The 14,304-nt window shown below is 42.0% G+C and overlaps 1 protein-coding gene across 2 annotated transcripts in view; it reads right to left on the minus strand.

Annotated features, from left to right (window-relative positions):
* The window catches only part of GKAP1 (G kinase anchoring protein 1), an 87,988-nt gene extending 83,862 nt beyond the window's left edge, over positions 1 to 4,126 (minus strand). For both annotated transcript variants that reach the window (XM_028122283.2, XM_028122282.2), the window contains exons 1-2: positions 4,009 to 4,126; positions 3,428 to 3,561 (exon numbers count right to left, since the gene is read on the minus strand). The gene's annotated coding sequence lies outside the window, so the exon portion shown is untranslated. The remainder of the gene's footprint in view (positions 1 to 3,427; positions 3,562 to 4,008) is intronic.
* Positions 4,127 to 14,304: the final 10,178 nt, after the last annotated feature.

The following is a 14,304-nucleotide window of genomic DNA, read 5'->3' on the forward strand; positions in this document are numbered from 1 at the left end:
ATATACACATACACATACACACATACAATGGAATACGACTCAGCCACATAAAAGGAAATCTTGCCATTTCTGACAACATGGATGGACCTTGAGGGCATTATGCTAAATGAAATAATTCACAAAGAGAAAATCTAAAAAGTAAAACAAAAGAACAAATAAAACTCACAGATACAGAGAACAGACTGGTGGTTACCAGAAGGGAAGGGGGTTGGGAGATAGGTGAAAAGAGTAAAAGGGGTTAATTGTATGGTGACAGTAGATAACTAGACTTACTATGATGACAATCACTTTGTAGTATATGCAAATATAAAATTATGCTGTCTACCTGAAACTAATGTGTTATATACCAATTTCACTTCAATAACAAAATAAAAATAACTTAGAAGTTAATTTAAGTAGTCGAAGACAAAAGAAAATACCCAAGATAATTTTAAAACAACTGTTTTAGGGCACCTGGGTGGCTCAGTTGGTTGGGCGACTGCCTTCGGCTCGGGTCATAGTCCTGGAGTCCCGGGATCGAGTCCCACATTGGGCTCCCTGCTCGGCAGGAAGCCTGCTTCTCCCTCTGACCCTCTTCCCTCTCGTGCTCTCTATCTCTCATTCTCTCTCTCCCAAATAAATAAATAAAATCTTTAAAAAATAAATAAATAAATAAATAAAACAACTGTTTTAGGGGCACCTGGGTGGCTCAGTTGGTTAAACGTCCAACTCTTGATTTCAGCTAAGGTCATGATCTCAGGGTCATGGGATCGAGCCCCACATCAGGCTCCAAATTCAGTGCAGAGTCTCCTGGAGATTCTCTCTCCCCCATTCCTTCCCCCCCCCACACACACATTTGTGTATTCTCTCTCTAAAAAACATTTTAAAAATGTAAAAAAAAACTGTTTCAGGTCAAAATGCACAAGAAACACAAAGAAGTTCACAAATATAAATATGCAGACAGCTCATAACAAGTACAGTATTCTATAATTTCTTAATAACTACCATTAGTAAAAACTATTAATTCCTCTATACTTGAAATCACAGCAATATCAAATTAGAGTGAAGTCTCCATTTTAGTATATACTCAATACTCAAAAAATCCAATTATTTGACTTATCAAATATTATAGCATATGTTAGGCTTCCTATAGTAACTGTCCTTCCTTAGATATTGTACTATAGCAAAATAAACTACTTAAAATTTCCTGAACACACATTTAGTTTTACCTGTTCATATCTTTTTTCTGTTGCCTTTGCCTAAAATGCCCTCCCTTTCCACATAAAACTTCTATTCACTCTTCAAAATCCTGCTCAGGGGCTAGCAGCTCTATGAAGCTTTCTCTGAGCTGCCCCTCAACTTAATCATTCCCTTCTCTGTTATATGCCTGTACTTTTATATTTATTATTAAATGGATTCCATAAAATCATGTTTACTCTTGTGCCTAGCCACCTACAATCATGATTTCAACATTCTGAAAGTCAGTCCCTAACAAAACCACAGGACCAAGTACACAAAAGATAAATTTATTGAATCTTTAAAAATATATTTATATTCCCCAAGTACACAGCTATTTATGCATTGAAATATGTGCTTTAAAGTAGAATGCACAGCAAAAGAAAAAGCAAAGTGCACTATAGATAATCCTCAATTCTCATAATTCCAATGTGAATTAACAATGATTATTAGCAGTTCAAATTTGTTTCATTAGAAGTGCCATTCTACTAAGTGATCAACACAACTAATGTTTAGGAAACATATTTGCTTAAGAAACATAACTGGTTTTAAAGTGTTGATTAAAAAAATTAGGATACATCAGGTACTTAGTAAACTCTAAAAATGAATGGCCTAAACTATAAACAGCAGGATTTCTAAATGGCTGGTACTCTTGGACCCTTCCACCAAGGTTCTGAGGACCACTGCCACTATGACCTCATCCTGCCAGACTATGACCTCTCTAGGGTCAAGAAATGGTAGCAGTAGCCATACCTCAGTCAAGAACAACCAGATATATTCCTTTAATAAAATGACAGTCATCTTCCATTAACACGAGCAACCAGTTTAGCCTAATCAAACAAGAAATTAATATGATGTAGATATAATTAGTGTGGCCTCCTTGAAATGTAACTTAGATTTAAAAAGTCAGATTGGGCATAAAATGAAATGGCACTGACTATCAGTTGTTTAGTTCCTGGTGAAATTTTAGCAAATATATTATTTCACGTTCCGTGTTCCTCAAGTAACACAACTAAACAGTATCTTTCACTTTGGCTTCCAATAAAGTTCACAACCAACACTTGCCAAGTGCATACCAAAAGCATGCTCCCAACACACTTCCTGCAAACAAACCACATAAATTTAATGGGTATGTCCTAAATTCCATTTTTTCTTCATAGTTAAGTACCGCTTCCCTAATCAAATCTGCACCTAATTTCTGGGGGCTGAAAAATCTAAGCAAAAAGTACAAGCAGGTACTGAGTGAGGACCTAAAGGATTCTCCTACGGATAAAACACGTGTATTTTTTGAAGGGGGGGAAATCGGAGGGGGAGACGAACCATGAGAGACGATGGACTCCGAGAAACAAACTGAGGGTTCTAGAGGGGAGGGCGGCGGGGGGATGGGGTAGCCTGGTGATGGGTATTAAAGAGGGCACGTTCTGCGTGGAGCACTGGGTGTTATATGCAACCAATGAATCACAGAAGACTACATCACAAACTAATGATGTGATGTATGGTGATTAACATAACATTTAAAAAAAAAAAAAACGTGTATTTTCATTTGCCCCAGTGCTCTTTTGGTCAACTTCCAGGTTCTTGCTCAGTCTACAGAGTGAAGCCACTAGATTGGTATCTTACAGATAAGTCTGTTGTAACCACTTATGACAATTAAGAATATCCCCCGTTAATGAGGATTTGACTAATACCAAGTAGAGTATACCTGTTGAGAAACAAAATCTAAATTCCCATAGATTAAGTATTTTTAATTTTTTCAATTTCAATTTCCCATGAAGTTTCTCTTATACTCTCATAGCTGCAAGTCAAATTTATTAAGCTGATGATTCAGGTTACAATCACAAGCAGTTACTACATAAAGAAATAGATAATGCTGAACGACGTAAAAAAAATTTCACTGGCTTTTCAGTAAAAGAAAGGTGAGCTTTCATTAGTGCCTCCCGTGAAAGCCGTAGCACCCACTCCACCGTAAAATCTAAGGTAAGAATGAAAAATCTAAAAGAAGCTGGAGAGAAAAGACAATTTAATAAGCCATTTTCGTCGTGACTGTTCCGTATCTACTAAGCCCCCTAAATGCTAGAGATCTGACAAAAATTCTGCAAGACTGCTGCTCCAAAGAATAACGGCAAGAAACAAAATTCAAAACCCTTCTCATTTACTTTTCAACAGCTAGCGGGGAGGAGGAGCACTTTCTTCAAAAAGTAATCCACGATACCTCATTCATGAATGAAAGCCAAATTTCACCCATAGGCTGTCAACCAATGCTCCAAAACTTATTCGCACAAAGTATACTGAGAAAGAAATAGGACTGGGCGAGACCTAACTCGGGCAGAGAAGCGGCTTCCAAACCTGAAAGGGAGAAAACAGCGAGTCAGGTCGTGGCTCCAGAAATTTCCGAGCGCCCGGCTCCCGGCGAGGGAGCGCGATACCCGCGGCGGGGAGGGGGCGGCGGCACCTGTCACTCGGCGGCCCCGCCACCACCGTAGCCCCCGGGCCCGGGCCCCGCGGAGTCTCGGGAGGCTCAGCCACGGCCCGGGCGCCGGGGCCTGGGGGAGGCGCGGGTCCCCCTCGTCCGCCCCGATCCCTGCGCCGAGCGGCGGGGCCGCGGCCCTTCCCATGGAGCGGCCCTCCCGCTCCCTCTGCCCAGAGGCTCCGACCAGCGGGGCCAGTCGCCTCAGGCCGAGTCCCCAACCGCCGAGCCTGAGGCGCACCGAGCGGCGCGGCCGACGCGCCACCCCCGCCTCAGGGGCGCCGGAGCGGCCCCCCGCGAGGCGGGCCCGCCCTCCGTGTACTCACCGGGCCTCCCCGGCCGCCGGCTCGGCCCTCCTCTCCCTCCTCCCCCCGCCGCCGCCGCTCCCGCGGCTCCCGGGGCGGCCGCACTGGGCGTTGGGACTAGGCTGGGTCAAGGGGCGGGGGCGGGCTCGCGCCGGGCAGGGGTCGCGCGGGGTGCCGGGCACTAACGGGCCCCGCGAACGGGCGCCGGGCTGGGCGGGCTGGGCAGGCTGGGCGGCCCGCGGTGGGGAGCGCGGCTGCAGGCTGCGGTGAGGGGCGGGGAGAGCGCGGCTGCGAGCCGAGGGCGGGAGGGAAGTCCCGGCGGAGGGGGCGGTGTGAGAGCCGCGGAGCGGGGCGGGGCGGGGCGGGGGCGGGGCCAGGCGCGCCCGCCGCCGCGCGCGGGGGTTTGTTTATTTTCTCGGTTGGTTGCGGCGCTGGCGCGTGGGTAGAGGTTCGCCGGTGACGTGCGCGCCCCGAGTTGGGGGAGAGGACCAGAACCACCTGCTGGAGAAGGGGAGCTACGGGGGCCGGGCAGGGTCCAAACGGCTCGCGTAGGCGGCGGCGCCGCGGTCCTCGGGGTTACCGGGAAAAGAAGGGCTTTCCCTGGGCGTGTGGAAGGAGGGGAGCCTCCCGAGAGGATAGGGCTCCGGGCCATTCCCCCCGCAGTTCGGCGGCCTCACCTGCGTCACCGAGAGCAGTCTGGGGGCCGTGGAGTGGAAGAGGGCCGTGGGACCTGGTGGCCCGGGTTCGACCTCCAATTAGTGAAGTAGGGATAGTCCTGCAAATCAAGATTTCGATAGCAAGACTGCATCAGCTCTCCGTAAGGAAAATAACCAACGTTGCTCAGTTCTCTGTAGAGTTACACAGCACTTCAGCGTTATCTTCCTTGGTGCTCCATCAGGTAGCAGGATTCTCATTTTACAAGCCAAGTAACTCACCCAAAGCCTCAGAGCTAATAAATGTCAGAGCCAGAACCCAGCTGTATTCACTTCAGATTCTGTACGCTTACCATTGATCACAGTATTTCCCTAAATTACTTTGATTTAACTAACGGTAGACATAAGCTCCCATAAGTAACGTCGGCAGGGTTACGGACCGGTAATGATGTTACCCTTACCTTCGGAGAGTAAGGAATAAAATAAAGATTAAACAGTTCTAATAAAAGACAAACCACGATAGGTGCCATATGAAAAACACAGAGAGTACTGAAGATCAAAAAACTGCTCGTATTTGTCTGGGGGATCAGGAAAGAAAGGCAGCATGGAGGGGGAGGCATTTGGAATTGACCCTGAAGGAGATGGGGGTGTTTTTACAGCAAGAAGGGGTAGCATGAGAACGTTTATGAAGATCAATCAATGAAAGTCATGGTCAGGAAAAAGTAAATGGTTAAATTCCAGGGTATGTTGAGAAGTGGCGGAGACAACGGGGGAAAGGGGGGCCCTATGCCAAGTGGGAGAATTTGTATTTAACACAGTACTTTGAGTTTTCGTGGTTTAAAAGTTTGGGGAAAGAAAGGCCTCTCTGTGAATGGATACAGAAATCAGAGGTGGGAAAACCTCCAGACAGACCTGCAAAAGGCCAGGTGAAAGGTAATGATGAGTCTGAACTAAAGGTAGGGCAGGAAGATGATGTGGAAGCAAAATCTACAAAATTTGGCAATTGATTAATTGGTTTTACAGGAAGAGGGGATAACATGAGAACGTATATGAAAGGTGGAAGCGAAAAATCAAAGAGAGTGGAGGTTCTGAGTGTGTAGGTAGTTATAGAAGAGACAGAAGTAGGAACTACCTTTTGAGAGATCGATTTAGATTTGGACACTAAGAATCTGACAGCCAGATAGAGGTGGATACTAAGAAGTTAGAAATAAAAACTTTGAAATATAGGAAAGAGGGTTGAACTAGAAAACAGATTGGTAAATTAGCAGCTTAGTGGTGCTATCACTGTGAGAGAAAAGAAGAAAACAAAGGGCAGAATCTTGGAGAACATCTTCTTTAGAACTTTGCTACTCAAAAGTGTGGTCAATGGCCCAGCAGCGTTGGCATCACCAGGGGGTTAGAAAGGTAGAAATTCAGCCCCCTCACCCTCAAACATGCTAAATCAGTGCCCTCAATTTAACAAGAACCCTAAGTAATTTGCATCACATCATTGTTTGATAAACTCTAACCTAGATAAGAGAAGCCAACACATAAAGAAGGGATCTAATCTAGATGAGAGAAACCGGCAAAGAAGGAGGAAGTGAGAGAAGAACCAGGGTAAAGCAAAATCACCAAAGCAAGGTAAATTGGAGTTTCACAAAAGCAGGGGCAGGAAGGAGTGTTTATCGACCCTATCTAATATCACAGAGGTTAAAGAGCACAAAGAAAGTGTGTCTGAATTTTGTAATTGGGTGGTATGATCATATGACCATGTTGTTCTAATTAAAAGCTTGGAAATTCCTCCTTTGTGATGGGGACAGCCTAGAAATATAATCCCCTACCCCCCCCCATGTATATGGGACATATGGAAGTAGGTTTGTGGATTTGATAGAAATTCTTTTCTAGTTGCTTCTATTTTCTCAGTGAACTAAGAAGCAAGATCATTTTGGCAGACTGCTAATTGTCCGTCAAGATCTCTTCTCCCCTTCCTCCTGGGCACACAGACTATTTTTCTCAGCTTTTCTTCCAGTGAGTATGGTCAAGTATTAAGTTGTTGTTAGTGGAATGTGAGCAGACATCATTTCTGGCCAGTGTGTCTCCATGCATTTTTCCTTTCGGCCGGCTGGATTATGCAGAGGACTACAAGCCCCTGGGGTTGACAGAGCCACAAGAAAGAAGGTGCCCCGATGGAGAGCTGCCTGCTGATCTGGAACCCCCACCGTCAATTATTATGTGAGCAAGATCTAAATTTCTCTATTAGGTTGGAGCTTTTTTGCGGGGGGGGGGGCGTCTCTTTTAGCTTTACTCTAGCTAATGTAGTCAATAACTGACGGGGTCGGGGCTTGGGAGAAGGTGGAGGGAGGAGAGGTGAAAAAGCAGTCTGACTGTGGGAGAGAGATTGACTAGGGAAGCATAGTAGGGTTTTCAGGCACTAGTAAGGGCTTGCCTGAGTGAGTGGTCAAGAACTTACAGTCAGACCAGTGAATATGGTTGTGCATTTTCCGCTACCCATATTCCATTGCTTTTGTGTGGTTTGGGATTAACCAGGACTGAGATTTGGCCAGGCAAGTAGGATGGGGAGCGATGGGCGAAGTGGCTGAGGGTAGAAGCAAAGGAGGCACTGTAACTTCAGAGGAGGTAAGAGGTAAGGCTATGAGAGGGGTGGGAAACAGTGCAAAAATGGTAGGGCGAATAGACTGGTGTTTCTGATCAGGTTGAAGAAGATTTGGAGTTTTGGTACTATAAAGAATAACCTGAAAAGATAAGAGAGGGTTGGAGAGTAGGAGGCTTGAAATTAAAATGAGAGGTGGGACTGTAGTTGTCAGTAATGTCAAGGTGTAGGGAATAATCATGAGAGCGGGTTGCTGAGATAGCAGCGGGTATAAGATCGTCTGAAGAGAGCTGGTCAAGGAATTGAGAGTGTTTGAAATATATGATATATATGTATTCATCTCACAAAGAATTACCAAAGGACTGTTAGTAATGTTGGCATAGCAAGTAGCCTTGGAGAGAATGATAATGAGCCTGGTACTAAAATTTTCAAAGAATGAGGGGTTGAATTCTCTAAATTAGGGTGTTCAAGGCCATCAGTGCTTCAGTGTGTTAAAACTCTTGCAGAGATCATGTTTCATTTAAACAGGCGCTTTTAAGTTTTGTGTTACTAATGTAGGATTTGTAATTGCCTCTCTTTGACCTCTCAGATTACAGATGGTAACTGCTTTCTTTAAGAGGAAATGCCCATCTGTCTGTATTATAAAACAAACACATGTCAGGCTTCCCAGTTTAAATGACTATGCTTTAAAATTTGTCATAAACTACTCTGTTCTACCTCCAACATGTATCCTCAAATAGATACATCAAATGTGATGTTAGCTATGCTACATCAAATAATGGCTGTATATGTTCAAAATCTACATCAAAAACCTTAGGTATAACTTAAGTCAACAATAATAGGGATTGACTAGAGATCTGACAAATTGAAAATGAAAAGATTGCTTATAACTTAGAAAATGATGTACCGCATTATATACATAGGGACTCTGGAGTCAGATTGCTGGGGGTTGAATCATAACACCCATCTAAGGGGTTATTGTGAGGATAAGATATGTAATATATACAATATAGATAAGCATTTAAAAGACTGCTTAGCACATATAAGCACTCGATAAAAGTTATAGTTATTCTATTGTACTATAATTCTTCTGGAATTGCCTATAACAATATTTCAGCCTTTTCTACTTAGAAGATATGTTCATTACATCTATACATGTTAAGACCTATTAATAAGGAGACTTCTGGTTAAATGTGGTGCATCGAACACACCTTTTTCTCTACTTCAGATACCTCATTAAAATGACAGTGAAGCAGGGGTGCCTGGCTGGCTCAGTCAGTAGAACATGCAACTCTTGATCTCAGGGTTGTACATTTGAGCCCCACATTGGATATAGAGATTAGTTAAAAACCAAATAAAGAAATAAAGAAATAATAAAATCTAAAAATAAAAAAATAAAATGAGAGGTGCCTGGGTGGCTTAGTCAGTTGAGCGTCTGACTCTTGATCTCGTCTCAGGTCTTGATCTTACAGTTGTGAGTTCGAGCCCCGTATTGGGCTCCATGGCCAACATGCTCAGCGTGGAGCCCACTTAAAAAAATAATAAAATAAAATAAAATAAAATGATGGTGAAGCAATAAAAAAAGTATAAACCCATAACATGAAGCAAAGAGGAAAAGATCCCTGCTGAAGAAGGATGTCAACAAACCTTAGGAACAGGGAAAACAGATGGATGAGTGATAAGTGACTTACCAAAACTGAGAAAATTAATACCTAAGCCTTTGGGAGGGGGTAGAGCCGGCCAGAGTGGACCCATTCACATGACAAACTCTGATGTGGGAAGGCTCTGAAACTAGAGCTGCCATAACTCTGAAAGCAGAGGTGAAATGGGACTGAAAACCAGAATTCATTATGAAAGTTGCATAAAGAACAGTGGGATCCTTCCTTCCCCCGAATCCCTATCCCATTCCATGCTGCCTTACCTCAGTAGAAGATAGGATGTTTACTTTCTGAAGAGGTTGAGTCAGAGCTCCTATGGACCCCAGGCAGAGCTGAGGACAGGGGTGACTCACTCCACAGAAAAGCAGAATTAAATGAAGTTGTGCATATTGAATCACAAGACATATCCTGCCTGCTCTATTCTCAAATTCAGGTTCTAGGTATTTGAAGAAACCTCACAGGAAAGATCCTCAGATGAACTAACAGAAGAAAGAAAGAGAGAGAAGGACAGAGAGGGAGGTAGGAGGAAGGAAGAAAGAAGGAAGGAAGGAGGGAAGGAAGGAAAAAAAAAAGAAGAAATAGAGGAAATAGAGCTAATGCAGGGAACAGAAAAAAATGTCAAAATGAAAAAAAAATCTCAAAAATTCTAACTCAAGAAATTCTAACTCACATATGTTCAGGTGGCTACTGGAGGGAGGTACCTCACCAAGATCAGTGTGTAAACCAAGACACAGAAACACATAGGACCTGATAAAACAGGAGCTCCAACAAAAGGAGAAAACAGAGAATTCCTGAGATGAAACTGAAGAAAAGGTCCAGGTTGACACCTGTGTAACAGCTTGGAGAGCAACCAGTCCATTTCAACACAGGAGGATGGCGGGCTCCAGAAGGGATGTCACCAAGAAAACACAAAAACAAAAACACAGAACTGATCGATTACCTAATGTGTTCAAATCTTATGAACAAAATCTCAAAGCTCTGATGGAAGAGATGAAATGGTGACAAGTATGGAGAACAGTAAGCAACCCCAGAAAGAGGGGACTATAAACTCCAGGGGAAACAAAAGATTTTTGGTGGACTGTGTGATGGTTTAAGAATATTCAGTGTTACCTCCCTGGAGGAAAAGTATACTTCCCTGCCCCATCGTGAATTGCAGTGGCCAGTGAAATAGGAGCACAAGCGAATATGTGACTTCCAGAAGCTTAGGAGCCATGTCTCTGCCCCCTGCCACAAGACAGGCACTGTTCAGAGGCCGCCTCTGACAGTCTAAGTCCTGAGTGAAGACACATGGCACAGAACTCCAACTGACCTGCCATTGGATAGGCAGTGTCAATGAGAAGTCAACCTTTATTGTCATAGGCCACTGAGGTTTTGGTGGTAGTTTGTTAATGTGGCATAATTAACCGCTCCTGACACAACACGGAGCAATGTGGACAATATATAATAGGCATTAAAATATATACGATAAATACTCAACAAGGTGATAGAAACATATTGGGCAATTAGTAAATGGCGCAAAGTGTCTAAAACTGAAAAACTAAGATGTGGCAGTAGAAATAAGATCTTTAGATATGTGGAATTAAGTAGCAGAACAACTTTTTTGGGGGAAGCAGGCATCAGAGTGATGACAGAAGGAGCAGGGACTTCTGTTCATCATTATGAGCCTTGTAATCATTTGACTTTTAAACCATATACATTGTCACTTTGAAAAAAATAAGAATTACATTTGGTAATTGGTAAGTGGGACACCTGGGTGGCTCAGATGGTTAAGCGTCTGCCCTTGGCTCAGGTTGTGATCTCCAGGTCCTGGGATCGAGCCCCACGTCGGGCTCCTGGCTCAACCGGGAGTCGGCTTCTCCCTCTTCCTCTCCCCACTGCTCATGCTCTTTCTCTCTTTCTCCCTCTGTCTCTCTCTCTCTCTCCCTAATGAATAAATAAAATCTTAAAAACAAATGAATTGGTAAGGGAAAGGAGGAAAGGTTGTGTTATTGTTTTTGATTCAGCCAGCTTAATAGACTGACCATTAATCATCCCACTGTAATACTAAGATTGTAAGTAGAACCTAATTCTTGATTAGTGCTTTAAAAATACCTTTTTTTCAAGAATATGGAATAAATTGAAGCACTTTTTCACTGTACCTTCACACTGTCCACTGCAAAATAGAAATGTTCATGCTGCTTTCCTGGTATTTTGACTCAGCTACCTCCTTCCTCGCCCTTACTGTGGTGTTATTTATAGTGTACTATTTATATGAAGTCAAATGTCACTAACTTGAATTTAAAAAATGACCTACCTGTATATGGAATTATCTTGTGAAAAACTATTTTATACTTTCAAAAATGATTATTTTTAAAAATACCCTTTGGTCTTACATTAGACCAAAACAATTTTTTTCCTCAGCTGCCTTGCGGTGATTAAAATTGATGTTATATATAGTTAGAGATATGTATATACAGATCTATATCCTGCGTGTATATATATATGAGATTCAGATATATATCCATTATTCACCTATAAATTATTTGTAAACAATTTGTTCTACTTAATGGGTTTTTAACTCTCTTCTGATATTTTGTACACCATTTGTCTATGTCTAAAGGATCTGGAGCAGCAAAAGTAGACTAGTCCAATTGCCATATAATAAATGCAGCAGGCATTCCATAGCCTTTGGACTCTTTGGTGTGGCCCCTTTCTGATATGAGCTCTCTTCCTATCCTCATTCCCAGCCATCCCCTATACCTAGCACTAATTCAGTCATTCAACAGATACTTACTTGGGGTCCCCAGTGTACTAGCATGCAGTTCCCTGAGTATATGATGTCTACCACTTCTTAGCCTTTGCAAAGGAGTTTCCTGATCTAAAATGCTAGTCCTCCCATTCCTATACCTTCTAAAAGCCAACCTGTCCATTAAGACCCAAGGGGTACCTTCCTGGGGAAGCCTTCCCTTAACTCTTAAAGTTAAAAGCCCTTCCTCTATACTCCTATAGTACCCTCTATATTTTTACCAGAGCCATTATATTCTCCTTTATATTGTGAGACCCATTAAAGCAAGAACCTGGCCTGTTTTACTCACTGGTATGTCACTACAGTGCCAGACTCATTGTATACATTCAAATGGGCCAAATGTTATTGTCTGTCTTTTCTCAATGGACTATATGCTCCTTGATGGATGGGTCTGTGATTTATTCACCTTTGTTTCCTTTAGCATTTAGCACTCGGCACAAGACCTAGCACACAGAAATTTGTTGAATAAATTAGCTCTCTCTGCATTATCATTAATCTTTAAAGTACATGCGTTGAGGGGGTGCCTCAGTGGCTCAGTTGGTTAAGCATCCACCTCTGGCTCAGGTCATGATCTCAGGGTCCTGGAATCAAGCCCAGCATCAGGCTCCCTGCTTGGTGGGGAGCCTGCTTCTCCCTCTCTCTCTGCCCCTACCCCTGCTTCTGTGCTCTCTCTCTCTAATAAATAAAATGTTTAAAAAACAAATTGTATATATGTATATATATATGTGTATATATATATATATGCATTGAGGAATATATACAAAGTATCCTCATGATACAGAGAGACCATGTGCTGAGGATTATTCCTTTTGTGTTTTACTTAAATAGGAAAAGTACATGTGGAAGACCCAAGACTGGAGACCACAAATGCCAAATTACCCAGCTGTGCTCTATGATCTTACCACCCATAACCTAGATAAAAAAAAATAAAAATAATTCTTAAAGGAATAATCTTAAAATAACCAGCTAAAAATTTATCAACAACAGCAACAACAAGTTGGAATTTCTGCTCATTTAGTCAGTTTGTATGAGTAAACATTACCTACATTCCTTGATTTGTGGTATGGTATATTTCTAACCCAATTTACTATCAATCAAAACCAAATTATTATCAATATACAAAAATCAGTTGTATTTCTATCCACTGGCAATGAACAATCTGGAAATGAAATTAAGAAAACAAGTCCACATATGATAATATCAAAAGGAATAAAATATTAAGGATCAAATTTAACCAAAGAAACATAAGACTTATAACTACAAAACATAGTTGAAAGAAAGTAAACAAGACCTAAAGAAATGGAAAGTAAGCCAATGTTCATGGATTGGAAGACCTAATATTGTTGAGATGGCAGTACTCCCCAAATGCAGCTACAGATTCAAAGCAATTCCTATCAAAATTCCAGCAGCCTTTTTTTTTTCTTGCAGAAATGCATAAGCTGTTCCCAAAATTCATATGGAAACTCAAGGGACCCCCAAATAGCCAAAACAACATTGAAAGAGAACAAAGCTGGTGAAATGACACTTCAAAATTTACTACAGAGCTATAGTAATCAAGACAGTGTGGTATTAGCATAAGGAAAGACATAAGCCAATGGAAAAGAATCCAGAGTCCAAAAACAAACCCAAACATCCATGATCAGTTAGTTTTCAACAAAAGTGCCAAGACAACTCAATAAGCAAAAAATAGTTTTTCTCAACAAATGGTACTGGGACACCTGGATATTCAGATGCAAAAGAATGAAGCTGGATCCCTACCTCACATCATACACAAAAATTAATTCAAAATATACCCAAGACATAGCCATAAGAGCTAAAAACTATAAAACTCTAGGAAAAAACCATATGTGTAAATCTACACGATTTTGGATTAGGCAATGGTTTCTTAGATATGACAACTAAATCCCAAACAACCAAAGGAAAAAAAATAAAATTGTATTTCATCAAAAGTAAAAACTTTGTAATGCAAAGGCCACCATCATGAAAGTGAAGACAACCCACAGAGTCGGAGAAAATATTTGCAAATCATATATTGGATAAGAGACTTATATCTAGAAGATATAAAGAACTCTTACAACTCAACATTGAAAAGACAAATAATTTTAAAAGGGCAAAGAATTTGAATGGATATTTCTCCAAAGATGATGCACAAATGGCCAATAAACACATGAAAAAATACTCAATGTCATTAGTCATTAGGGAAATGTGACTTAAAACTGCAATGAGAGGGGCACCTGGGTGGCTCAGTCAGTTAAGCATCTGCCTTTGGCTCAAGCCATGATTCTGGATTCTGGGGATTAAGCCCCACATTGGGCTCCCTGCTCAGTGGGGAGTCTGCTTCTCCCTCTGACTCTCCCCCATCTTGTGCTGTCTCTCTTTCACTCTCTCGTTCTCAAATAAATAAAATCTTAAAAAAAAAAACTGCAATGAGATACTACCTCATCCGCTAGGATGGCTATAATCCAGAAAAAGACAGACAACAACAAATGTTGATGAGCTGACCCTCACACACTGCTGATGGGAATGTAAGATGATACAGCTGCTGTTAAAAGTTAAACAGAATTATCATGTGACCTTGAAATTCCACTCGTAGGCATGTACCCAAGAGAATTGAAAACATTCACACAAAAA

Source organism: Eumetopias jubatus, unplaced genomic scaffold (genome assembly GCF_037043125.1).
Source record: "Eumetopias jubatus isolate StellerSeaLion01/CBP00866 unplaced genomic scaffold, mEumJub1_p1.0 scaffold_15, whole genome shotgun sequence".
In the NCBI taxonomy this organism is placed as follows: domain Eukaryota; kingdom Metazoa; phylum Chordata; class Mammalia; order Carnivora; family Otariidae; genus Eumetopias; species Eumetopias jubatus.